The sequence below is a fragment of the Chanodichthys erythropterus genome, chromosome 9, assembly GCF_024489055.1.
Source record: "Chanodichthys erythropterus isolate Z2021 chromosome 9, ASM2448905v1, whole genome shotgun sequence".
In the NCBI taxonomy this organism is placed as follows: domain Eukaryota; kingdom Metazoa; phylum Chordata; class Actinopteri; order Cypriniformes; family Xenocyprididae; genus Chanodichthys; species Chanodichthys erythropterus.
This window is the reverse complement of record NC_090229.1, coordinates 26,209,826-26,236,998: the sequence shown is the minus strand read 5'-3', so window position 1 is coordinate 26,236,998 and position 27,173 is coordinate 26,209,826. Positions and strand designations below refer to the sequence as shown.

The window sequence follows — 27,173 nt, the reverse complement described above, 5'->3', positions numbered from 1 at the left end:
TCAATCATTTGACCTCTAATCCAAAGGTGAGAGAGCAAATCCAGAAATACAGAGCAAAATCCAGTGAGCAAAACATGGTCTGAACACAGTGCGTCGCCAGATCTCTTGCGGACTTTCTTCAGCATGCAATGACTGCCAAACAAGTCAACTATTCTTACAGAGATACAGAGCAAATGAATGAATGAACTTCAAAGAATATGAACACTTCAAGCTAAATTAAAACAGTTGTGACAATTTTGAACAAAATGTGGCCAAAAAGGAAAACATTTTGGAGTTTGTTTCAGTGATTCAAAATAGCCTGCCAGCAGGAAAACATCTCACCGGCTGTTAAACACCTTTGAAATGCAAATGGTTCATGATGAAGATGTATTAGATGGATGTGCTCTGGGCTGCAGTAAGCAATCTTTGGGCCTGGCAGAAACCATCCATTGTGGTTGAAATTGTGTCCTTCCCCGTCAGCTAAAATCGTCTTTCAGTTTGCCAGTCCCCAGCAGTTAAAACTGTTCACAACAGCTGGAAACTCCTCTGTGATCTAGTTGACTGATATCTAAATGCTGACAGTCCTACAATAAACACACAGACAGGCACATATGGAGTCATTACTGAAGTCATATCACATCAGGAGATCCATTTAAAAAAGGCAGAGATATTAATATCGGCCATTTATTTTTTAATTATATTAACTCTTAAGTGAAAATATACTCACATTAGTATGAGAGTTTCTCCAGTTTAATATGTGGATCAGCCTTTAGATCAGAAAGAAGCTCATTTGTTGAATCTTCTAGTTCATTCAGAGACAGATCCAGTTCTCTCAGGTGTGAGGGGTTTGATCTCAGAGCTGAAGTCAGAGCAGCACAACCTTCATCTGTGATATCACAACTCCACAACCTGTAGAGAACAATGACACACTCTTCATTCTTAGATCATAACACAGATTTTTTATTTATTTATTTATTTTACATTTGTAGATATTTTTGACAGACATTTATAGATATATTTACATTTTTAGATTCTCCAGATTTCATCAAAAAATGTCTTAATTTGTGTTCCGAAGATAAACGAAAGTCTTATGGTTTTTAAATTGTTCAAAATCTTGAATACTTTGAAGCACAGACCCACATTTGGTCTCTTTTTAATGGAGACACTTGGCAGATCACTGTAGAAGTGAAAAGAATAATGAAAGCGAAAAGTTATAGAAGTTTACGAAAATGTAAAATTATATTTTTAATATTTTATATACATTTATATATTTTACAAAACGTGCAACTCTAAAACTGCAATAAAATCAAAGTAAAAAAAAAAGCTTTCACAAGGATTTTGGGTGCAGTACCAAACTTTTCCACTAGATGACACTCATTGGTGACCATATAAGGACTCTTCCATTTCCATATGGTTTGAGTGATCTAAATTATACATTTCCAGAATTTTCATACAATTTATTGAGTAGACAACCTATTCAGAAGTAGCATGGCCAGTTTGTTAGTGTTTGATTTGAATTCACAAACATAAAGACATGCAGAAAGTGACATTGAAGGGGTTAAAAAGCCACATTCAATTATTAGTTATTTCATAATTGTTTTGCTCTTTCTGCATTATATAATTTTTTTCTGATAATTAAACATAGTATTTTTGTTCATGCATTATTTGATTGCTTACAGTTTTTATTTTTATTTAGTTTTCCTTTGCTGCACATTGGTGTAAATAAATATGATCTAACACTCATAATGAGATAAAGGATCAAGAGAACATGTTGATTCTGCGTCTTCAATGGGTGCCATGTGATGTGATGAAACATGAATATGGATGAAATCAGCTTGTACGGGACATTTGAGCGTCTTTTAGTTATTCCACAAGTTGATGCGTATCTTCTCATCTTGTATTCACAAGTATACTTTATCATGGTTTATTCTTCCAAGTAAATAAAGAATCATATTTCCTAAATACAGCTAATCCTCTTGCACAGCGATGTCTTAACAACTTATTCATAAAGATACTATACTTGAGCCAGTTTATGCTGTATTACAATTATGATAACAGTCAAAGCTTTTTGTTTTCCCACTGTGCGTCTGAATCTTTACTGCATGTGCAGTTACCTTTTCATGTGCAGTAAGAATAAATATAAACCAAAGAAATATATTCACATTAACAAAAACATTGTTAAACCAAATTTACATATTAAATGTGAAAATATAAACTCTGAAATATAAAACATGGCTCTTACACAGCTTCACATATTATTGTGCTGCTGCTGAATATGATTATTGTGAAACATTTATTAATGTTGATTATAATCCCAAACACTGATTTAATCACACTAGAAACTACTGGAGAATGTGTCTGAGATCATGTGACTAGTAGAGAGATGATCTTACTCCAGTTTCTCCAGTTTACAGTGATGATTCTCCAGTACAGCAGAGAGAAGCTTCATTGTTGAATCTCCTAGTTTATTTCCAGACAGATCCAGATCTCTCAGGTGTGAGGGGTTTGATCTCAGAGCTGAAGTCAGAGCAGCACCACCTTCATCTGTGATATTACACTTCCACAACCTGTAGAGAACAATGACAAACTCTTCAGTCTCAGATCATAACACAGATTTTTTTTTTTTTTTTTATATTTGTAGATATTTTTGACGGACATTTATAGATATATTTACATTTTTAGATTCTCCAGATTTCATCAAAAAATATCTTAATTTGTGTTCTGAAGATAAACGAAAGTCTTATGGTTTTTAAATTGTTAAAAATCTTGAATACTTTGAAGCACAGACCCACATTTGGTCTCTTTTTAATGGAGACACTTGGTAGATCACTGTAGAAGTGAAAAGAATAATGAAAGTGAAAAGTTATAGAAGTTTACGAAAATGTAAAATTATATTTTTAATATTTTATATAAATTTATATATTTTATAAAACATGTGCAACTCTAAAACTGCAATAAAATCAAAGTAAAAAAAATGGAACAAGTTGTGTTCCAAATTTGCAGCAATATTTAAAAAAAAAAAAAAAAAAAGCTTTCAGAATGATTTTGTTTGGGTGCAGTAACAAACTTTTCCACTAGATGACACTCAGGCTTCATTGGTGACCATATAAGGACTCTTCCATTTCCATGTATGGTTTGAGTGATCTAAATTATACATTTCCAGAATTTTCATACAATTTATTGAGTAGACAACCTATTCAGAAGTAGCATGGCCAGTTTGGTAGTGTTTGATTTGAATTCACAAACATAAAGACGTGCAGAAAGTGACATTAAAGGGGTTAAAAAGCCACATACTAAAGTCATGTTTTGAAAGTAACAGGCAAGACAAACACAGTAAATACTAAAATAATATCAATGTGAAAAAAATTCTATTTTCCATTCAATTATTAGTTATTTCAAAATTGTTTTGCTCTTTCTGCATTATATTTTTTTTTTCTGATAATTAATCATAGTATTTTTGTTCATGCATTATTTGATTGCTTACAGTTTTTATTTTTATTTAGTTTTCCTTTGCTGTGCATTGGTGTAAATAAATATGATCTAACACTTATAATGAGATAAAAGATCAAGAGAACATGCGATTCTGCGTCTTCAATGGGTGCCATGTGATGTGACTGCTGAATGTAACTAAAGGCACATAATTTGATCCTAGATTGTTTATTCATCTCACCATTGTTATGTTCTAAATTATGTAAAGGCGATTCATATGTATCTTACATACTGTTTGGAGCTATGTGAAGTAACTGTAGCTTTGTAAAGTTAGCATTTTTTCAATATCTGTGTTCATTTGTGTTACAGTTTCATAAATTGGTCTTCAGTAAAGAGAGTTTAACTCTGATTTCCGTCTGCGTCCTTTACTGAGCCTTTGTTTAGCTCGCTGCCAAAGCAAAATAAGAAAAACGCAAGCTGAGGGCAGAAGAGTGAAAAGATTGACTTCGCATCAAGAGCCTTTATAGTGGACTACATGCACACTATCTTCTGAAAGATCTAGAATGTCACACTCGAAGCACAGCCAGGCATCTAAGCTGGAAACCAGGTCAGAGGCTAAATCTTCAGCCAGTAACACTTCATCCTCACGTCGCTCCTATAAATCTAATGCAAGCCAAGCTGCAGCTGAAGCACGCGCAAAGGCAGAGGCCGCACGCACAAGAGCTGAGTTTGCAAAGCGTCAGATAGACATGGAGATCGAAAAGGCTAGGATCGAAGCAACGCTGAACGCTCTGAAAGAGGAGGGTGAAGCTGAAGCAGCTCTCGCAGCAGCAAGGGTGTTGGAATCTGCAGCAGTTTGTTTAAACTATGAAAGTAAAAGGGGCAGTTCCGTTGCTATGGAACGTACTGATGAATACATTAGAAGGCACTTTTCTCTGAATCAAAATGAGAAGAAAGAAGATGATCGAGCGAGTGCTGAGCACAAAGACATTCCTGGAAACATCCAGATTACTCCTGATGCTGTAAATAATATGAGCAGACATGAACAAATGGGGTATCAGCATACAAGGCAGCCAAATTGCTTTCCTTCTCCTGTGAAAAAACCCTGCTCACCAAGTACGCCAGCACCTCGATCCAGTGAGGTGTCTGATCTTGCACGCCGTGATATTCTCACTAGCAGCTTTAAAGTGTTTGACAAGCCAGAGAATTACATACCCTGGAAAACAGCGTTTATGAATGCCATTGATGGTCTGAATCTAAAAGGCAATGAAGAGCTTGATTTGCTTATCAAATGGCTAGAAGTTGAGTCCCTTCAACATGCTCTGAGAATAAGAGCAGCCCATGCACATGATCCTGAAGCAGGCCTCAGGCACTTGTGGCAACGTTTAGACAAAAAATATGGTTCCCCAGAGGTAATTGAAGGATCTTTATTCCAACGTTTAGAGAATTTTGCTAAGATTTCTCACCAAGACTTCAATCAGTTGCATGCACTCGCAGATCTCCTCCTGGAAGTGCAAGCAGTGAAAGAAGAAGGCAATATACCTGGTCTTGGATTCCTCGACACAAAGGGTATAAACTCTATTGTTGAGAAACTGCCTCACAATCTTCAGGAAGCGTGGATAGTTAAGGGAACAAAATACAAGAAAGACTATCTATTTCATTATCCACCTTTTTCATTCTTTGTTGAGTTTGTTAATGAGTATGCTGAAATGAGAACAGATCCCAGCTTCTCTTTTCAATCTTCCAACACATTGCCTCTTAAAGCTGAAAAAATCCCAATAAAGCAGTCAAGATTCAGATCTTCTATCTCTGCCAGCAAAACGGAGGTTCAATCAAACACGTCTGTAAGTTCCGACATCAGTTCAGTTGACCTGACAAGACATTGTCCCATCCATAAAAGGAACCACTCACTAGTGAAATGAAGAGGTTTCAGAATGAAGTCCTTACCTGAAAGAAAAAAAGTTTCTCAAGGAGAACTCTATCTGCTACAAGTGTTGCGTTTCCTCAGATCACAGGGCTAAAGACTGCAGGAGGATTATCCACTGTACAGAATGCAATAGCAATGATCATGTCTCTGCACTTCATGATGGTCCAGCTCCATGGTTCAAAAATGAACCTACTGTACCAACAGAGGCTCAAGGCGGGGAGCAAGAGGAACCAACCTCCACAGTGACCACATCTGTCTGTACAGAAATATGTGGAACAGGGCTACAAGGAAAGTCATGCTCAAAAAACTGCCTAGTCAATGTTTACCCTGCCGGTCGTCCTGAGGAAAAGAAGCGCATTTACGTCATGCTAGATGATCAAAGTAACCTCTCTTTAGCGAGATCAGCCTTCTTTCGCATGTTTAATGTTCAAGGTGAAGTCTTCCCTTACACGATGAGAACATGTTCAGGCACAGTTGATACTAGTGGGAGGAGAGCAAAAGACTTTGTGGTCGAGTCCTTGGATGGGAAAGTGTCAATGAGTCTTCCGACACTCATAGAGTGCAATTCGATCCCTGACAGTAGAATGGAAATTCCTACTCCTGAAGCCGCTGCTTACCACCCTCATCTTCAATCCATTGCCTCTCAGATACCTTCACTAGATCCTGCAGCTGATATTCTCATTCTCATAGGGAGAGATCTAATCCGTGCACACAAGGTCCGCAAGCAGCGCAATGGACCCCACAATGCTCCATATGCCCAACTCCTCGACTTGGGATGGGTGATTGTAGGAGACGTGTGCCTCAGTGGAGCTCACATACCCATGGTGAGCACATTCAAAACTAGTGTGCTTGAGAACGGCAGGCCCAGCTTTCTCATGCCTTGCAAAAACAGCATCTGTTCTAAAGAAAGGTTCACTAGTGAAGATCCCAGGCTCTTTATAAAGAGCACAAAACGATCTCATGACATTGGAAAGCATATCTTCAAACAAACCAATGAGGATAATATGCTTGCACTATCTAAAGAAGATGAGGCTTTCCTGGACATTATGGACAATGAATTCACCAAAGACGATGCAAATAGTTGGGTGGCTCCACTCCCGTTTCGCTGTCCCAGAGAGCGTTTGCCCAACAATAGAGACCAGGCTGTTAGTCGTCTCTTATCACTTCGTCGTACTCTGAAAAGGAAGACAGACATGAAGGACCATTATGTGGAATTTATGGAGACAATGTTCAAAAAAGGACATGCTGAGATTGCTCCCCCTCTTAAAGACAACAAGGAATTTTGGTATCTCCCAAGTTTTGGTATTTATCACCCACAAAAGCCAGGGAAGCTCAGGATAGTGTTTGATTCAAGCGCCCAGTACAACAACATATCCTTAAATCAAGTTCTCCTTAAAGGTCTAGACTTGAACAACAGCCTGATAGGTGTGATCATCCGCTTCAGATCAGACTCCTATGCTGTGATGGCAGATATTGAACAAATGTTTCACAGCTTTCTGGTCAAAGAAGAACATCGAGATTACCTGCGCTTCTTGTGGTTTCAGGATCACAACCTTGATGGAGACATTGTGGAGTACCACATGAGGGTCCACGTCTTTGGCAATTGTCCCTCTCCATCGGTAGCTGTATACGGGCTCAAGAGAACAGCTGTAGAGGGAGAACAGGAGTATGGAAGTGATGCAAGGCTCTTCATTGAGCACCATTTCTATGTAGACGACGGGCTGAAATCGTTCAGTTCGGAAGCGGAGGCCGTTGATGTATTGAGCAGAGCTCAACAGATGCTAGCACGATCCAACCTCCGCCTTCACAAAATCTCATCCAACAGCCACGTCGTCATGAGAGCCTTTCCAAATGAGGATTTAGCGACTACTTTGCAGGGCCTTGATCTTGGGGTAAACTCACCAGCCATTCAACGAAGCTCAGGATTGTGCTGGGACTTGTCAACAGATACATTTGTGTTTCAAGTTTCCATCAGCGACAAACCTTACACTAAGCGAGGAGTGCTCTCTACCATCAACAGCTTGTACAATCCTCTAGGATTTAAGAGATCAATTAGCAGCTCCATTTTTAACTGTGTCACCTGTTGCAAACTGAGAGGCAAGAAACAGCAGCAGATCATGGCAGATTTACCAGCCGATAGATTACACATAGACCCACCATTTACATTTGTGGGTCTGGATGTCTTCGGTCCATGGCCAGTCGCAGCCAGAAAAACACGAGGATGCCAAGCAGAAGCTAAAAGATGGGCAGTCATATTTACTTGCATGACCACACAAGCTCCTGCAACATAGCCCTGCTAGGCTCACACATGAAGTTTTGGTAACATTCATGGCAGAAGTGAGTGCAATTGTGAATGCTCGTCCCTTAATTGCAGTCTCCACTGATCCAGAACAACCGATGATACTAACGCCAGCAATGTTGCTCACGCAAAAAGTTGGAGCCCCACCAGTACCACCTGGTCAAATTGAAAATCACGATCTATGCAGAGCTCTGTGGCGTCGTGTTCAGTATTTAGCCAATGTCTTCTGGGGAAGATGGAAGAATGAATATTTGAGTGGACTTCAAGGACGTCGCAAGTGGCGTACAGCTAAGCCAAACCTACAGAATGGAGACGTTGTGCTTTTGAAAGATGCCCAGGAGAAAAGAAATGACTGGCCAGTTGGGATCATAACTAAAACCTACCCAAGTGAAGATGGCAAAGTTAGAAAGGTTGAAGTAAAAATCATAAAGAAAGGTGAACAAAGGTTCTTCCTGAGACCAGTCACAGAGGTTGTTCTTTTGGTTTCCAAGGAAACAAGTTAGATTGGTAGCCTAACAATCTTGACTGTACGATGTTGACATTTAATTACTGTTCCGTAAGTCTAGTGTGACATCTATTGATGTCAGGCGGGGAGTATCCTGGCCCTGATAATATTTTAATTTACTTTGTACATACTGACACCTAGTGGTGCCTTTAAGAACTCTGTCATTTTAGTAGTACAGCAGCCATATTGGATTTTCAGAGCTCATGGTGCAGAGCATAGAGGTGCATCCACGTTCATCCTTGTTGTTTTGCTCTTGAAAAGGCACAATCTGTAAATTTAAAAGCTTAATCTATGCAGTAACATATGATTGTTGATTTTTGATAAGTTGTGTGTATGTTTTAGAACTATTTACATGTGAAATGCTGAATGTAACTAAAGGCACATAATTTGATCCTAGATTGTTTATTCATCTCACCATTGTTATGTTCTAAATTATGTAAAGGCGATTCATATGTATCTTACATACTGTTTGGAGCTATGTGAAGTAACTGTAGCTTTGTAAAGTTAGCATTTTTTCAATATCTGTGTTCATTTGTGTTACAGTTTCACAAATTGGTCTTCAGTAAAGAGAGTTTGACTCTGATTTCCGTCTGCGTCCTTTACTGAGCCTTTGTTTAGCTCGCTGCCAAAGCAAAATAAGAAAAATGCAAGCTGAGGGCAGAAGAATGTATCAGATTAAATTCCTACATAAGTAAAATTATAAAGTATCCGTAGCCGTAAAATGTGCGTTATAAGTCAAAAGTAAAAGTATTGAAGAGTTTAATGTACAGGATTTTTTAAATCCTTTGACTTAAACCAGGTCTAACCACTAACTGAGGTCTAAACCAGGACTATATACTGTTATCACAGAATCCTGTTCAAACAGTTCTAATGTCAAAAAAGATAAATTACTGACATTTACAATGCACATTATCCTTTATTATTAATAGTATGCGGTCCGATTTTTCCCCTTGCGTCTGTCGTTGCTTTGCAACCATGCAGCTTTACAGGGGGTATGGCTTATCTAAATGAGATGTAAATGAGCCCTATTGTCACTCCCAGCAGGTGAGAACAGGAGAGAACTGCAACATCTTTAGGTCATTTTCTGCCCTTTGAGCTTTTTTGAGTGCCTACCTTCAAATGGCCACAACTTCTCCAAATATTATCAGATTTTCATGTGTTACACATCGTTGGAAAGCTTGGAGACTACACTTTCAGAATCATGAATAACTCAAAATGCCCCAGAACCGACTTGTGTCCCTACTTTCCGTGACTGGTCACATATTATTCTGCTGCTACTGAATATGATTATTGTAAAACATTTATTAATGTTGATTATAATCCCAAACACTCTGATTTAATCACACTAGAAACTACTGGAAAATGTGTCTGAGATCATGTGACTAGTAGAGAGATGATCTTACCTCAGTTTCTCCAGTTTACAGTGATGATTCTCCAGTACAGCAGAGAGAAGCTTCATTGTTGAATCTCCTAGTTTATTCTCAGACAGATCCAGATCTCTCAGGTGTGAGGGGTTTGATCTCAGAGCTGAAGTCAGAGCAGCCCAACCTTCATCTGTGATATTACAGTTACTCAACCTGTAGAGAACAATGACACACTCTTCAGTCTCAGATCATGACACAGATCAGATAAGGAATTACCTTATTTAAAGTTTGTATTTTTTATTTACCTTTAAAGATAATAATAAACTCTCAGGCAACTAGGCAATCTTGAATGACAACAACAAACCATCTCAAGCACAAACTGAGGACTAGATATACACAAGGTGGAAAACAGAAAAGGGGCCTGTACCATGAAGCTGGATTAGCTGGCTAGCCCGGTCATTTTCAGATTAGTTTCTGCCAATCCTGGGTTTTAGGTACCATGAAAGTAACTTGTTCATCGCCATGGTAACTTACGCTCCACGGCAAACCTGCTCCAGGGCAGGTTATCTTCTGGTTTAGAGATCTCAAACTGAAATTGGACCAATCGGATGTAAGCTAAGTGACACTGACACACCCAACACAATAAAGTCAATCCCCCAGTTTCTCTTCCTCCAAATTAAAAGGCACTATATAGTAAAAACAAATATTTAACGATGAAATTGTCTGGCTTTAATGATAATTACTTAGAATTATTTTATGATTTATATATGATTTGTATAATTAAATTATCTATATTTTTATTACACACACGCATGTTTAGTTTAACAGTTCTTTTTAAGCATTTAGTTTCAATGATTATTAATATATACAGATCATATGTAATATAAACAAGGTGTAAAATAATATTAAATATGACTACATGTGACCATGTATGTTTCAGTTTCTATTGCTATATATTATCAACTATATAAACTAACTTCACAACTTTCACTCGCACTGATAGAGAAAGATCATTTCTTTTATTTGTCCTCTTTCACAGACAAGTATTTTCCATTAGTGTAAATGTATTTAAATTCTTCATTTTCAGCAAAAGAGTTTTGAATCGCGCCGGCTCTCTCGCGAGAAGTGAATCATAGTTTCTCTCTGTTGCAAGGCATGTGATTGGCTGTTCACCACTGATGTCACACATTCATGTGCATAGGCTTTGATCCTGAGTTTGTGGAGCATGAGTTAACAGAGAAAGTTGATGATCAGCAAGACTTCACTTGTCTTTGTTTTATTTACCATTTGACAGAGGGGGCTTAAAATGTCCAAACTTATTGTGGTATTACCGGGCTGCACAGCTGAGGTCTGTTATGTTCTACTTTTCAACAAGTGAGTCTCCACACTGGACTGAAATCTCACAATCTAACCCTACCTCTTCCCTCATACATATAAGTCACATAGTCCAATAAGGGGTAATCGGTTCTTTGCACCAGCAAGAGCTGATGCTACATTAAAATTGTGGCAATCAAAGGGACTTAAAATGATTCAAGATCTTTCTATGACAGATTCTGATATTATGATGTCTTTTGAGGAGTTGAGGCTTAAGTTTGGCCTCAATATGAAGCAGTTTTTCAAATACCTCCAAATTAGAAGCTTTATTAAAGCAAATCAAGATAATGTCCTTACAAGACCCCTGCATTCATCTTTGGAAAAAAATATGATAAAGGATAATTAAAGAAAGGGTATCATATCTGAATTTTATGGGTTGCTGACATCTCTCTGTTTCACAGTATAAGTTGAATGCAGAGAAGGAAAACTTGCAGTTTGAAATTTCTGATGAGGATTGGAAAGCAGTTTGTATTAAAGCTCAAACTATGTCTATAAAACACGTCTTAAACTTATACAATATAAATGGTTAATGCGGACATATGTAGCACCGGTGGAATTAAATAGATATAAAAACATACCAGACATATGTACAAAATGTATGGAAGCTAGAGGAACTTGGTTTCATTGTATTTGGCAATGCAGAAAAATTAAATTATTCTGGGAAGAGGTAAAAGTAATAATTGAGAAGATCATTTCCAAACAAATTTTACTGGACCCTAAGCTTTTTCTCTAGTCTTTATAGATCTCAGCTTGCTTTATGCCAAAAAATGTGTCGCTCAATACTCAATGGTTAAAACAGATGTTGTCAAGCCTTCCATTAGAAAAAATAAGTTACATATTAAAGGCTAAACAGCATGCATTTGAAAACATATGGAGCCCTTTCATTAATTATATTAAGGATTTTAATTTAACAGATGAAGAAGTGGAAGATTAATCTTTGTGGACACTGTGGTTCCAACCTTGTAGAATTGAGAAATTCTTCAACATATATGTATATTTTTATTTTTGCATTCATTATGACTATAACAGTCAATTTTGAATAGATTATCATGGGCTAAAACAGAGGGAACATTCTTGTTCTGAGTGTTGTTTTTTGTTTGCTTGTTTTTTTCCTAACCCTAACCCTAACCCTACCTTGCTGTGTGTTGGTGAAAATAAATATGATCTAATAATAACTTAAAGGATCAAGAAGGACATGTTGACACTGGGCCTTCAATGGGTGCCATATGATGTGATGAACGAATATGGAATAGCAAACGCACACCTGGAGAGGTGCTAGTTGAGAAAAATTGCAGTATAGTAAAAAGGAAACAAATGCACACTCACTGAAGCATATAGACTGATTTAATATACCAACGTTTCGGCTCGTAGCCTTTGTCAAGGTATAGTTTAACAAGAATGGAGAATAGAGGGTATGCAGCAACGTCACTTTCCCGCTGGAACATGTGCCCACAGCTGGACTGAGTGGCAAAAGAACTGCTTCATGACTGGATTTAGCAGGGGAAACTGCGAAAACGCGAGTAAAACAAACGATTTCACTAAAGGTTGAGCTTGAAAGTGTTCCTTATAACATGTCAAATAAACCTAATCAATGGATATTGACATGCAACCAGGAGTCGTGTTTCCTGACATTTATATGTGCCTGATTTTGACGCTGAGGAAAAACATAAAGCAAATCTGTCTGTGAATTCTTTATATAACTATAATATGGTAGGTCTAAATCAGAGTTATCACTTATATCAATGTTATATATATCGTCATATAGTCCAGCCATAAAACTTGTATAGTTTTTGTCAGTGTTTATTTAAAAACACCCAATTATGCAGAACATGAGATGGTAAATATTTAATTGATGAGTTGTCAAAACAATATAGCAATAATGCAATATATAGTGTATGATTTTACTCCAACATTTTGACACAAAATGATAACAGCAAAACATGTTTCTCTGCCTGGAGTCCAGCTGTTTCTGTGAAATGCAGCAATCCATTTGCTTGTTTTGTTCTATAGCTTTCAGCAGTCTGTAAAAAATATACCTCAGATTTCTTGTCAAAGCTATTTGTACAGTCAGTCGGAAAGCTCTTTCTCATTTTGGATGTGTTTTGTGTGTTTTTCGCTGCATTCACGCTGAAAACCAATGCTGCCGCTCAGTCTTTCTGCCACTCAGTGGACGTGACCGCAATCATAACGGTCGACAGTGACTTCACGTGCATAACCTCTACAGCATAGCCTATATGAACGTAATTATACACAGCTGAGAGCAATGAGATCAGAACATCCAATGAGTAACTAGCAGTTGGATTCAAACATGAGAGGTAACAAACTCAATAAAACTATACAAGCAAAATATAAAAATAAAATTACAATCCAGCAAATTAATTTTAACATCCACAAAACATTTTACTGAAAACAAAAACATCAGAATAATCATTAAAACATTAAATAGTAATCACAAAAAGCTACAGAAAACAACTTAAGTCAACATTTAAACCATGTGGAGTCGAGGTTTTTAGTTTATGAATCCAGAAAGACTCCCATTTGAGTTGAATTTGGTCCAAATCACCACCTCTCCTTGGTGAAGATATTTTCTCGATTCCTATATAACGTAATGAAGTAATAGGATGATTAAAATCAGTGAAATGTACTGCCAATGGATAATTCCTATTTTTACATCGTATAGTATACGATGTTCAGCAATGCATGTTTTAAGTTCTATACTGGTTTTGCCTACATATGATTTACAACAAGGGCAAGTTATGAGATGGATAACTGCTTTGGTTTTAAAGCTGATTTTTCCTTTGATAGGGATCGATTTACCGGTATGTGGGTGTTTAAACGATGTACAACGATACGTATTGACTACACGAACCACATTGGTAATTTCCATCTGGAATAGGTGTCAGTGTCATTTGAGTTGTTGTTGATGGGGAAGATAAATCTGATCTCACTAAATAATCTCGTAAATTTCTTCCACGTTTAAACACAGTGAGAGGGGAATTATGGACAGATACGAGTCTTGCATCAGATTGGAAAATGTGCCAATGTTGACAAATTACCTTTTTGATTTGTTCTGAACGTTTTGTGTATTTTGTAGAAAACATAACAGAGAAACTTTTCTTCTTTATTTCTTTTTTCATTAATAAATCTGAACGAGACTTGTCTTCAATTTGTTTTTCTGCGACTTGAATTTGATTAACCTTATATCCGCTACAATAAAAAGATTTTTTAATATCAATAAGTTTCTTATTGAAATCATCCTGTTTACTATATTCTTTTTAATCGACACATTTGGCTATAAGGGAGGCTATTCTTTAAATATAATGGATGGTAAGAGTCCGCTCTCAATAACGTGTTACGAGCTGTTGGTTTCTTATTAAGATCAGTATACTGTATAAGAAATTGTCATCACGAACTATCCATAAGTCCTAGAAACTAATTTTATTAGAATCATAATCCATAGTAAATGTAAAAAAAAATCAGAGCAGTTATTTAAATATTCATAAAAAGAAGTTAGTTGTGCAACATCACAAACGCAGTCATCCAAGTATCTCTTCCAAATTAGTATATTAGAGGAAAAAACATGATTTGAGTAAACAAATTCTTCTTCAAAGAATAGCCTCCCTTATAGCCAAATGTGTCGATTAAAAAGAATATAGTAAACAGGATGATTGAAAAATGAAAAAAATAAATAAAGAAGAAAAGTTTCTCTGTTATGTTTTCTACAAAATACACAAAACGTTCAGAACAAATCAAAAAGGTAATTTGTCAACATTGGCACATTTTCCAATCTGATGCAAGACTCGTATCTGTCCATAATCCCCCTCTCATGGTGTTTAAACGTGGAAGAAATTTACGAGATTATTTAGTGAGATCAGATTTATCTTCCCCATCAACAACAACTCAAATGACACTGACACCTATTCCAGATGGAAATTACCAATGTGGTTTGTGTAATCAGTGTAATTATACGTATCATTGTACATCGTTTAAACACCCACATACCGGTAAATCGATCCCTATCAAAATTAAAATCAGCTGTAAAACCAAAGCAGTCATCCATCTCATAACTTGCCCTTGTGGTAAATCATATGTAGGCAAAACCAGTAGAGAACTTAAAACACGTATTGCTGAACATCGTATACTATACGATGTAAAAATAGGAATTATCCATTGGCAGTACATTTCACTGATTTTAATCATCCTATTACTTCATTACGTTATATAGGAATCGAGAAAATATCTTCACTGAGGAGAGGTGGTGATTTGGACCAAATTCAACTCAAACGGGAGTCTTTCTGGATTCATAAACTAAAAACCTCGACTCCACATGGTTTAAATGTTGACTTATTTAAGTTGTTTTCTGTAGCTTTTTGTGATTACTTTTTTTTTTTTTTTCCCATGTCAGCATTTCATTTTTAATTGGTTTACTATTTAATGTTTTGATGATTATTCTGATGTTTTTGTTTTCAGTAAAATGTTTTGTGGATGTTAAAATTAATTTGCTGGTTGTAATTTTATTTTTATATTTTGCTTGTATAGTTTAATTTGTTGAGTTTGTTACCTCTTGTGTTTGAATCCAATAACTAGTTACTCATTGGATGTTCTGATCTCATTGCTCTCAGCTGTGTATAATTACCGTTCATATTTAGACTATGCTATTCTACATTCTTGTTAAACTATATCTTGACAAAGGCTACGAGAATGTGTCTGAGATCATGTGACTAGAGAGATGATCTTACCTCAGTTTCTCCAGTTTACAGTGATGATTCTCCAGTACAGCAGAGAGAAGCTTCATTGTTGAATCTCCTAGTTTATTCTCAGACAGATCCAGATCTCTCAGGTGTGAGGGGTTTGATCTCAGAGCTGAAGTCAGAGCAGCCCAACCTTCATCTGTGATATCACACCTCCACAACCTGTAGAGAACAATGACACACTCTTCAGTCTCAGATCATAACACAGAACAGATTAGGAATTACCTTATTAAAATGTTTTTGTTTTTTTATATTTGCCATTTCCATTTACTGTATAAATGTGTGTGAATGTATGTGTGTGTGTTTACATATTATTTCTGTTTAAATATTTTAAACAGAAATAATAGTAGCACTTTTTTTTTACAGTCCTGTTCTGCATGTACATACTACGTACTTATTGTAGCAATTACAATAACTGGGCTATAACTAGGTATTAACACTAAACCTACCCCTAAATCTAACCTCAACCCATGTAGTTACCTTATATTACAGTACTTACTTGGGTAAATACACTGTAAGTACATGTACTGTAAAATAAAGTGTAACCGAAATAATCACTAGAGAACGGTGAACATCATGAACAGTATGAATTAATTTATAGGGATGCACCAGTACCAATATTGTCATTTGTGTCAGTCCTGATACTTGTGCTCGTTCTAATTAAAATGCAACATCATAAGACCAATTCCACACAGCATGTGCACACAATGAAACACAAACACATTTACATCACAGATATCCTTAATCTCAGTTATCTCCATTCTGCTGTCAGTTTGTTCTTTGGTCAAATTAATAGGATATAAAAACAAACTCAATATTCACATCTGTATAGCTGCTATGTGAGCTGATAAGTGAAGCACATTAAGTTTATCAAGCAGCGACACAAATGCACATCCCTTTCTCACAAACATCGCTGGAAATCTTGTAGTTGTTTGTTTGGATATTTCAAGATAAAAACTTGAACTGAAAAACAAAAGCAATGGCAAAATGAGACTTGCCCAAATGTATATGCTAACCTTATTGCAACACTTTACATTTATGCATGAATATGAAAATACCTTGATGCATATAATTACAATAATTAATGGCAAGTTCAGGATGTCTAACATGCAGCAACTTCTATATATTGTGAACAGGTATACTGGTCAGGTGCCATCAAGTCTGAAAAAGCTTATATAATTGGCCGTTTTTAAGACATTTTAAAATTTATTGCAGTATCATCAAGTTCATTCAGACAGTGGAACAGATTGATGGATTTATCTGGAGAGTGAGTGGCCTTGATCTTCTTCTTGATGTACTCAACAGTTTTCTCATTGCTGTCAAAGCTGCTTCTTGTCTGTGTCATCATTTCTTGTAGAAGAATCTGATGAGACTCCACTGACAGACCCAGAAGGAAACGCAGGAAAAGGTCCAGATGTCCATTTTTACTCTGTAGAGCCTCATCCATAGCTCTCTGGTGCAGCTCAGATAATGAAACCTGGTCTCCATGAGTTGTTTTTTTTCTTTTATTAAGCACATTTATGTTGTTGTTTGTGAAGGAGAGGTGCACATATAGAGCGGCTAGATGTTCCTGAATGCTCAGATGAACAAAGCAGAAGACTTTCCCCTGATACAAGCCAAACTCTTCTCTGAAGACATGAGTGCACAATCCTGAATACACAGATGCTTCTGTCACATCAGTGCCACACTCTCTCAGGTCTTCCTCATAGAAGATCAGATTGCCTTTCACAAGCTGCTGAAATGCTAATTTTCCCAATCTGAAAATCATGTCTTCATCTTCTTCTCATAGTGCTTCTCATGTTTGATGTTGGTCTGAAGGATCAGGAAGTGTGTGTACATCTGAGTGAGAGTCTTGGGAATCTCTCCACTCTCTGCTTCACTCAACATCTTCTCTAGAACAGTGGCTGAGATCCAGCAGAAGACTGGGATGTGACACATGATGTGGAGGCTCCTTGATGACTTCAGGTGTGAGACGATTCTCTCAGCCAGACTCTGATCAGTGATTCTCTTCCTGAAGTATTCCTCCTTCTGTGGGTCATTGAAGCCTCGCACCTCTGTCACTCGATGGACACACTCAGAGGGAACGAGATCAGCTGCTGCTGGTCGTGAAGTGATCCAGACGAGAGCAGAAGGAAGCAGATTCCCCTTGATGAGGTTCATCAGCAGCACATCTAATGAGGCTGATTCACTGACATCACACAACCTTACATTGCTCTCAAAATCCAGAGATAGACGACACTCGTCCAGACCATCAAAAATGAACAACACATTATGTGCATCACTAAAACTGTCAGTTTCTTTTATTTCAGGGAAAAAGACATGAAGAAGATCTGAAAGACTAAGTTTTTTGTCCTTCATCAGATTGAGCTCTCTGAAAGAAAGTGGAAATATGAGCTGGACGTCCTGATTCTCCTTTCCTTCAGCCCAGTCCAGGATGAACTTCTGCACAGAGACTGTTTTACCGATGCCAGCGACTCCCTTTGTCAGCACAGTTCTGATGGGTTTGTCTTGTCCAGGTAAAGGTTTAAAGATGTCATTGCATTTGATCGGTGTGTCCTCTGTTGCTGCTTTCCTGGATTGTGTCTCAATCTGTCTCACCTCATGCTCATTACTGATCTCTCCACTTTCACTCTCTGTGATGTAGAGCTCAGTGTAGATCTCATTCAGGAGTGTTGGGTTTCCCTGCTTTGCTGTTCCTTCACACAGACACTGAAACTTCTTCCTCAGATTTGATCTAAATGTGTTTAAGGCTTCAGCAATGTTAGAGCCATGGCTGTAAAATCAAAATATCAATAACAATGAGTTAAAGAGGTAATATGTATAGATCAAAATTTATGTTTGAGAAATGTGTGATGACCCATTGCCAGGGGTGCACATAAGTTTTTCAGTCTGGTTATCCTGAGTACGGAGCCCCGGACATGACATGCAGGGAAAAAAAAAAAAAAAAAAAAAAATAGTAGGCTAAATCATGTCACGATTTACTAATTTGTGCCTGTCACAGTCTCCATCTGTCCTGGTCTTCACAAACTCCATTTCCCATCATCCTCCCTGGCCCACACCTGCACACACTTTCTCATCACCTATCTTGATTAGCCCATCACTCGCACCTAACACTTTCCACAATTCACGACCTGCATTACGGTGTCTACCCTGCTGTTTGTTTAAAAAAAAAAATATACATCCATCTACATTCATCTCTGTGTCTCCGCCTATCTGTCCGTAACAGTGCGCACGATTTCATTTCTTGCATGTCATGTGCGGGGCTCCGTACCTGAGAGCACCCACTGTGACCCATTAAATATTAAAAAATAAAATAATAATAGTGTTATTGCACTTTATGTAGTTACTTTTTTAAAAAATAAAATAAGTTTGACTGGTTATATTCTCTGTGTCTCTGTGTCTAAGACAGTGCCTGCATCTCAGTGTGCATATCTATCCTAAATAGTAGGCTATGTGACATTAGTAATATTCAATACTATTTAGGGTGGATAGTATGCACATTGGGATGCAGGGTGTGGTTTTCACGATGTGCTGGGGAAACGATCATCTGGCAGCTCCGTTATCACTCAGACCTGATCCTCTGATTCATAATGAGAAGCAGGACTGCTTGCACCCTGGAAATTTCTGGATATATATATATATATATATATCTCCAGAATATATGTTAAATTCAGGGATCCTGCGAACTAGCGATCTGCGAGGGGGCGTCCCCGAGGCCCGCGACTGATGTGACCGCTCAAGGGTGCGGAGGGGACCTTGCCATCAGAGTTTGAGCTCGCGAGGACTTTCGGTTCCTGAGTTATATCAAAGACTATAGAATAACACAAGATGTGTCACTCGTATTGTTTTGAATGGGAGAAAGTGAAACGCGCAATATGGCGGAATAAGTCCCGCCTTCTCTTAAAAAATACATTTTTATCATGCTAAAATCTGCATATAGTTCCCAACCAAAGTATTGTTTAGTGTAAAACATTCTGAAGATTGGCAAACAGGCTGTCCATTAATTAAATGATTAGCTATTTCCCCACAAAAGCTGTTTAATCAGCATAGTGAAGCCTCTCATCCATTGACTTCCATTCAAAAAACAGCCTCCGGTCTCATTTCCTGCGTACCGCGGGGGGCGGAGCGTTAGCTTTAGCCGTTACACTTTTTTGGCTAAAGGTTGCAGGCTTGCCTTCCAGTGGCTTTGCTAATATCTCCATAGTGTGAACAGAGTACATATAGATGGTTCAAATGATCCCGGTGCTGCCTGGATTCCACAAACTTTTTCATGCTTATTTAGAATTGTGTGGCATATGCTCACCTATTTTCATGAAGTTCCGAGTTTTCATTTAGGATGTAGGCGTTGAGTATATTTTGCCACACCCATTTTCTAAATGACCCTGTTATAGCAACCCAAATGATAAAGTTCAACTTTTTTTGATAATTATTGATCTAGAGAGTCCAGGGAATTGTCCTGCACTGGTTTTCTAGTTCACAAAAGTAGGTTTTTCACATATTTGCGAATAATTAATGAACAATTTGATTGACAGCATTGGTTCTTGAGGCAAAGTTGTTCATAATGAGGAGATCTATCAAATGATATGCATATTGTCTGTAGGTGTGAAACTCCACATGACTAGAGGCGACCACATGACAGAGGCATAAAACTCGTTACCGCCAACTAGTGGCCAATTTCTTTCAAAATTCTTACAGACCTCTAGGACCATGAGTCGAACATGCCCACCAAGTTTCATTCTGATCAGCCTCCGTTAACCAGCCCTGCGTTCCAATGTCCATACTATCCATCCTAAATAGTATGTGAGATTAAAATAAGTGTGTCCCAAAGCATAGTATGTTGAAAAGAGTATGCCAAAAGTCCCCGGATGGTCTACTATTTCCGGTAGATTTTCAAAGTGTGGATCCGTGCACACTATAAAGGCTAATATTGCCCACAACCCATTGCGCATTTGACGAGGATTCAGTTCAGAACTACAAACACGAGTAAAAAGTGTTAAAAAACTACAAAACATGGCGGATATACGCGATTGACGCTGAGAGATTTGAGTGACTAATAATCAGTTTAACCTGACAGAAAATATATATTTAATGTTATATGTGTTATTTTTCATCTGCAAATACCAATGTGGACTTTTATAAAGATCCGAATGGCCATTAACTTTTAAATGCATCATTATGCATTAATATGAGGAGAGTTCTCCACATGAAAGACTCGCGACTGCAGATCAACGTGCTGTATTTCTCTCCGATACGGTAGGAAATTAACTAAATTAAATGTGGAGGATGTAAGATGATTGACAGGCCAGTTTACGGTGACAGGATGCAACAGAGAGAAAAGACGCGATTGTATGACGTGTTAGTATGTCCCAAAGCTTGTCTACTGTTTTGCTACACACTCAAAAGTAAGTACTTTTTGTTCACAGAAAGAGTACATACTTTTAGGGCGTAGTATAAGTAGGCGAATTGGGACGCAGCACTTGTCTAATAAGGGCGCAGAATTCACTGGGCAATGGCAGCCATGTTTTTTGAGATACACCAATGTCCTCATAGACTATCATGCCCCAATAAGACAATTTTCAACTCAATCAGACTAACGGTCAGGTGGTTATAGCCGTTTTCAAGTTTTTTCCTGTTATAGCGCCACCTAGTGTCCAATTGATGCAATTATTTTATCGCGACCAAAGCTTAAGCCCATACACATGTGTACTGATCTTGGTAAAGATTTCTCATTTCGTTCTCGAGTTATAGCCGTTTTAGTAAAAGTGGCTCCGCCCTCATCGTACGTTTTGGTGCCCCTTAGCGACCCTGAATCAAAGTTCAACATTTTTTTGATAATTATTGATATTCCCATTTCAGAGAACATTTATGCACTGGTCTGGTTCTGATCGGGCGAAAACCTAGGATTAGTTCACAAAAGTAGGCAAAATTCAAAACGGCGGAAATTTTTTCCAGGCGGAAATGAAATCGAAGATATACATTTTGTCCATCTTGAGCCAAGGATTCCAATGATATAAAACACTTGACAAATAAGGAGTTATTAGCGATTTTCAACTTTTGATTGCTGTAGTGCCACCTATTGGCCGATTTTGACGAGTCCTACTACCATTTGACAAAGTTTCAAGTCTCTAGGCCTTACGGTTTAGGCTGCCTGATCAGTTTTAGGGAATTAAAAATAAAAATAAAAAAAATCTAATAATTTATAATAATCTAATAATCTAAAAAATCGAATCTAATAAAAATCTGAGCAATTACAATAGGTTTTCAGCACTTCGTGCTTGAACCCCTAATAATGTTCGTCGTATGGTGATACGAGTAGGGGAATTGCAGAATAAGTAGCAGTTTAGCCTATACTGTATTACAGCTGGTGAAATAAAGCCACCCGCCAGTAAATTCGAATGGTTTGAGTGGCCATATAAGCTACAAACAAGTAGAAAATAATTTATTTGTAGATTATACAACAATAACTTGGAAAACAGACAAAACAGAAAAGGTAAGAAGTGATATTTGAGAAAAGAGCATATGAATCTAATAGCCGCAGGCCAATATTGGAACCAACTTTACCCTTACGTGATTTTCGATTCTTGTGAAAAAGTGTAATCCCTTCTTTCTGAGAGCCTGCTCTGCTCTGATTGGCCAGGCAGCCCAGTCTGTTGTGATTGGTCTACCGCGTACAGTGCAATTCAGAAACAAACGACCATTACCATAACTGATTCAGCCCTGTATGCTTCCTACAGCTCAGCCAGTAACGGGTTAGATTTGACCATATCAATCTGAGCACAAGTCTGATGATGAAACATTAGAAGAAATAGTTATTCAACCCGAGCCTAATACACTACCCAATTTGAGGTACATTATGAGATGTAATTCCTCACTATCAGCATTAACAAGTGTATGTCCATCAACAAACCGATGTGTATATATCTAATTTATTGCGGTGCACTTGTGGTAACTTCATCAATAACTGTATCAATAACATCGCATACGTTAGCCCAGCACTAAAGTGAATGACTGATTTAAAGCTGCAGTCCGTAAGTTTTGCCTTTTTGTTGCCATCGCTGTTTGAAACCTGCAGTTGCAGTTATTTGTGGAATTATCATCTTTATGTAAGTTGTGGATCGGCACGGCTTCTCAGCACGAAACTGTTAATGTTAACAACATCAGCATTGCGTGACTGTGTATTTAGTGTGTATTAGCGTTATCTGTAGATTTCCTGAAGACTTTTGCTTTTGACTACAGATGAATCTCCAGTTGATCACTGATGATTGTCATTTGGATCTTTCTGGATCACAATCCGCCATCAAAATGATAAGTTTAATTATTGCAGCTGCTGTGAGAAAAGGCTATAAATGATCCGCTACCAGTAGCATCCTCACATGATATAGCTACTAGCTCGTTCTTTCTGTTTACAGACGTGACGTAAAGACGAATGGCTACATGCTCGAATTTTCCAGTGGAAACCCACCAGTACCAATTTTATAAAAACATAATTACAAGCTTACTGTTGTGAATCAGGCTAAGGTAAGGAGATAGTTTTGAACACTGGCTGGTTATGTACTTGCTCAATAATAGATTTTGGATCATTTTTAACTTAAAAAAAAAAAAAAAAAGTACGGACTGCAGCTTTAACATTAAAGTTTGTAAAACAAATCTTGCTCCATTCTTTATCATTACGATCATTATCATTACAAAGTAGTAAGAACGACAGACAATCTGCATTAATGGACACAGTTTTAGGTAATAGTGGCCAACAGCTGATTAGAAGTATTTCACTAAGACAGTAATAATAGCCGGAGACATACACAATATAGTTAAAACACAAAACTATGTATTTTTAACACTCGGTATAAAATACCTTAACAGGTTGTGATTTAACAGGTTGTAATAAACAGGTTGTGAGCAAGAGCAAGTTGGTACAAATAAAGTGGGTCCTGTCCCATCTTTAATCACTGATTCTTCACAGTCTCATACTTTGGAAGTAAAAATAAACTGAATTTCCATCCGCAGCACAGAGCACAGCGTCTCGTCGACATGTTATCCACACGAATGAGCTACAGCATTTAAGGGGGGTTCAAGTTTTCATGGGATATCCACGCAGAACATAGCCAGTCATTATGCAAATGTGTTAACTTGTGACGTGTGAACTTCGCGAAATGGGATTCAAACTAAAAATAACTCATTTAAGAGGTTCAGACTCTTTCTTTTGAGAGACAATGACTTTATTTATGAAGCACTTTCAGCTTTACAACTTTGCTGTCTGTTGTGCCGGGTGAAGTCAGTGAATGTCAGTTTTGAATTTTGCTCTGAAACCAGCTGATTTATACATTCAGTTTAAAGCAAATCTTATCCAGTATGACAGTTAATCAATCTAAAATGCTGATTGTGCATTAATAGCTGTCAACCATGTCAGTACGCAAATGAGCGGCCTGAATTTATTTACCCAGTGCATTTTTAATTTTGGTTGCGCATGCGCACCTGTGTACCACTTATGTGCACATCTGCTCATTGTAGTTTCTGCAACAAATATAAAAATCCTGCATTACCTTAAACCAGGATCCATTTTTTCATTAAAGTCCTGATTAACGCTTTCATCATGTTTCATTTTCTTACTGGCAGGTTCTGTTATGACTGGTCTGAGTGGAAGGAATGACCTTAAAAAAAAAAAAAAAGACATTTGGATATTGGTGAAATTCTCATCAAAATCATTATGCCAACACTTTTATAATGTACTTATTAACAGTGCTTGCTCCATGACACAGATGTGATAGTTCACATTTTAAACCTTGTGGGAACTAACAATCAAGCCTCATCTCAAAACACCTCCACAGCTGGTACCCAGTTGTGAGTCTTTTCAACTCCCTTTTGTTCGATTAACTGTCTGATTCAATGAATCTCTGTTTTATATGTAATCTGGTCAGCAAAATTAGATTTACAGGATGTTGTTGCCGATTATAGACTGGCTATTTGCTAATTGAATAATTTTACCCATATTTATGTTTAACAGTGTTTTATAAGATTAATACATATGACTTACATAGTGACTTACACAAATATGAAATAAAAAATATAAGCATATTGTATAAGGTTATACCTGAGATGAGGCAGTGTCTCTCTACTCCTAAAATGTAGTGGACGTTCCATAGACACGTCACTCTTCATAGACACACAGCTGGGATCCGATTTCTCCTGCTGGACTGAACTGTAACAGAGAACAGATTTAGTTTAATAACCTTTAATTACTGAATTCATCCTATATGGTGAGAATACATCAAATCACATATTATATTCACTTAACATCAATAAGAACTTTGAGCAGACTTAAATTTAACTATTTTTTAAGTTACTTTTTCTTTCTATAGACTCACATTTTATATAATATAAAGGTTAAAGGTGCCCAAGAATGCTTTTTCACAAGATGTAATATAAGTCTAAGGTGTCTCCTGAATGTGTCTGTGAAGTTTCAGCTCAAAATACCCCATAGATTTTTTTTAAATTAATTTAATAATAATTAATTTAATAATATTCGGAGCTGTTCACGTCCTCGGACTGGGAATTATGCGTTTCCATGGCACCACTATCAACGCCTAAATTAATCTACAGCGGTCAGGTGGTACAGCGGCCACATGGTACATGTGGGAGCTTTCAGAAAACTCCCAGCTTACAAGCTGTAATTACGAGCTCTACGAGGACGTGAATGCCTTTTACAAGCTAGAATCTCGTAACTACAGGAATTACGAGGCCGCGTGAACGCACCTAAAGTATGCATATTTCAATGCATCTTTTGTGTGTACGCAACGTTTATACATGAGGCCCCAGGCAGCTACATTCACTAAAATAGTTGAACATATGATTAACACAAATGCCGCTTAGAATTTTGAAGAATCACAGAACACACTTTAAAACCCAAGACACCACATTTAATTTGTGTTAAGATGAAAACTATCAAAGACACATCAAAACCAGTAAGTTTTTCAGAGAAAGATGAATGCGGAAGTCACATGCAAAGCCTCTTTTGACAAAAACCTTTATCAAAATGTACCTAAACTCAGAATAAAAATCCTCCACTTTTTCCACCAGTTAACAGATTCAATTCCTGGATGTATTAACATGTCTATTGAACACTTTGTTAGTCCATATTGTAAAGAATCAGTTATATCGGTTTAATTTAACTAGCAACACACTAACTCTAAACATGTAGCCTAATTTCAGTTTTATTCCACAAAATGTCACGTAACTCTCAAGTCAAATACAGTAACGCAGTGGTTCTCAACTCCGGTCCTGGGAACCCACTGCTCTGCACATTTCCTGTCTGACATACTCGGTTTAATTCATGAATCTCTTTCTTTATGAGCTGATGATCTGAATCAGGTATGTGAAATAAAGGGAGACATAAATGTCCAGGACCGGAGTTAAGAACCACTGCATTAAAAACATATAGAGTATGTGTTTCTTCAAATATGGGCCATTTTGACCCTGTGGACTTTTATTAAACACTTTACACTCTCATTAGTTTAATTTGTCTACTAATAATTTCAAGCATTGGACAAACAAGGTTGATACATCACAGAAACACTTGCTTTAGTTTTGTTTCTGGAAGTTATAAACATGTTCACAAACATGTCATTTCCACCATATCTCAATTATGTATGTGGAAATTGCAATTGTATTTTTTATTTTATTGGGTTTGTTGTTGTTGTTGTTGTTGTTGTTTTTTACAGTTCCTCTGCTGTGAAATGATTTATATAATTTAGTAACGTAATATTAATGTGGTCAAGATTTGGAAACTTGATCAATTTCACAGCTGTACAGTTACATAAAATTAAACAACACTTAAGGCCATCTGTCAGGCAGAATCAACAATGTTTGTTTCTACTGACATTTTGATTAAGTTCATGTCATTTGTACTTACTGTTTAGGTCAATACTTATTCTACTACAAAATGTCATTAAAACAACAACAACAAAAGGTTAGGACTACCTGAGATGTGGCCATGTGTGTCCACTCCTAATATTCAGTGGATGCTCCATAGACCCGTTACTCTCCATAGACACACTGATTTCTCCTGCTGGACTGAACTGTAACAGAACAGATTCAGTTTACTCTTTCATATCACTGCATTTATCAGAATAATATTAAAAACATCTTAACTCGTTACTTGTTTTCATTTCTATAGACACATATTTTTCTATAAAAGAAAGTTTCTTTTAATATCTTGTTTATTCACATTACCTGCATCTTCGAAAAAAAATCTTCATCTCTGTATGTTTGTGTGTCATGGTGGAGCTGAACACTTCACACAGAGGAACAGACAAAGATGAAAATGCTCGAAAATATATCAAATCCAATACATTCTTTAAAGAAAATATGAATGCGGAAGTCACCAGCAAAGCCTCTCGGTAGCTCCCTGAACACACACCTTAATCAAAATTTACCCACATACAAACTCAAAATCCTCCATCTTTTCCACAAATTAAAAGCTTTTTTATCGTTTATATTTAACGCTTTAATAGTTTGTATTGTAAAGTAAAGTTTCGTTCTTTCAAAATGG

General features: G+C 37.2%; 1 pseudogene; it reads right to left on the bottom strand.

Annotated features, from left to right (window-relative positions):
• Window positions 1-424: 424 nt before the first annotated feature.
• Window positions 425-27,173, bottom strand: LOC137026462 (NACHT, LRR and PYD domains-containing protein 3-like; annotated as a pseudogene).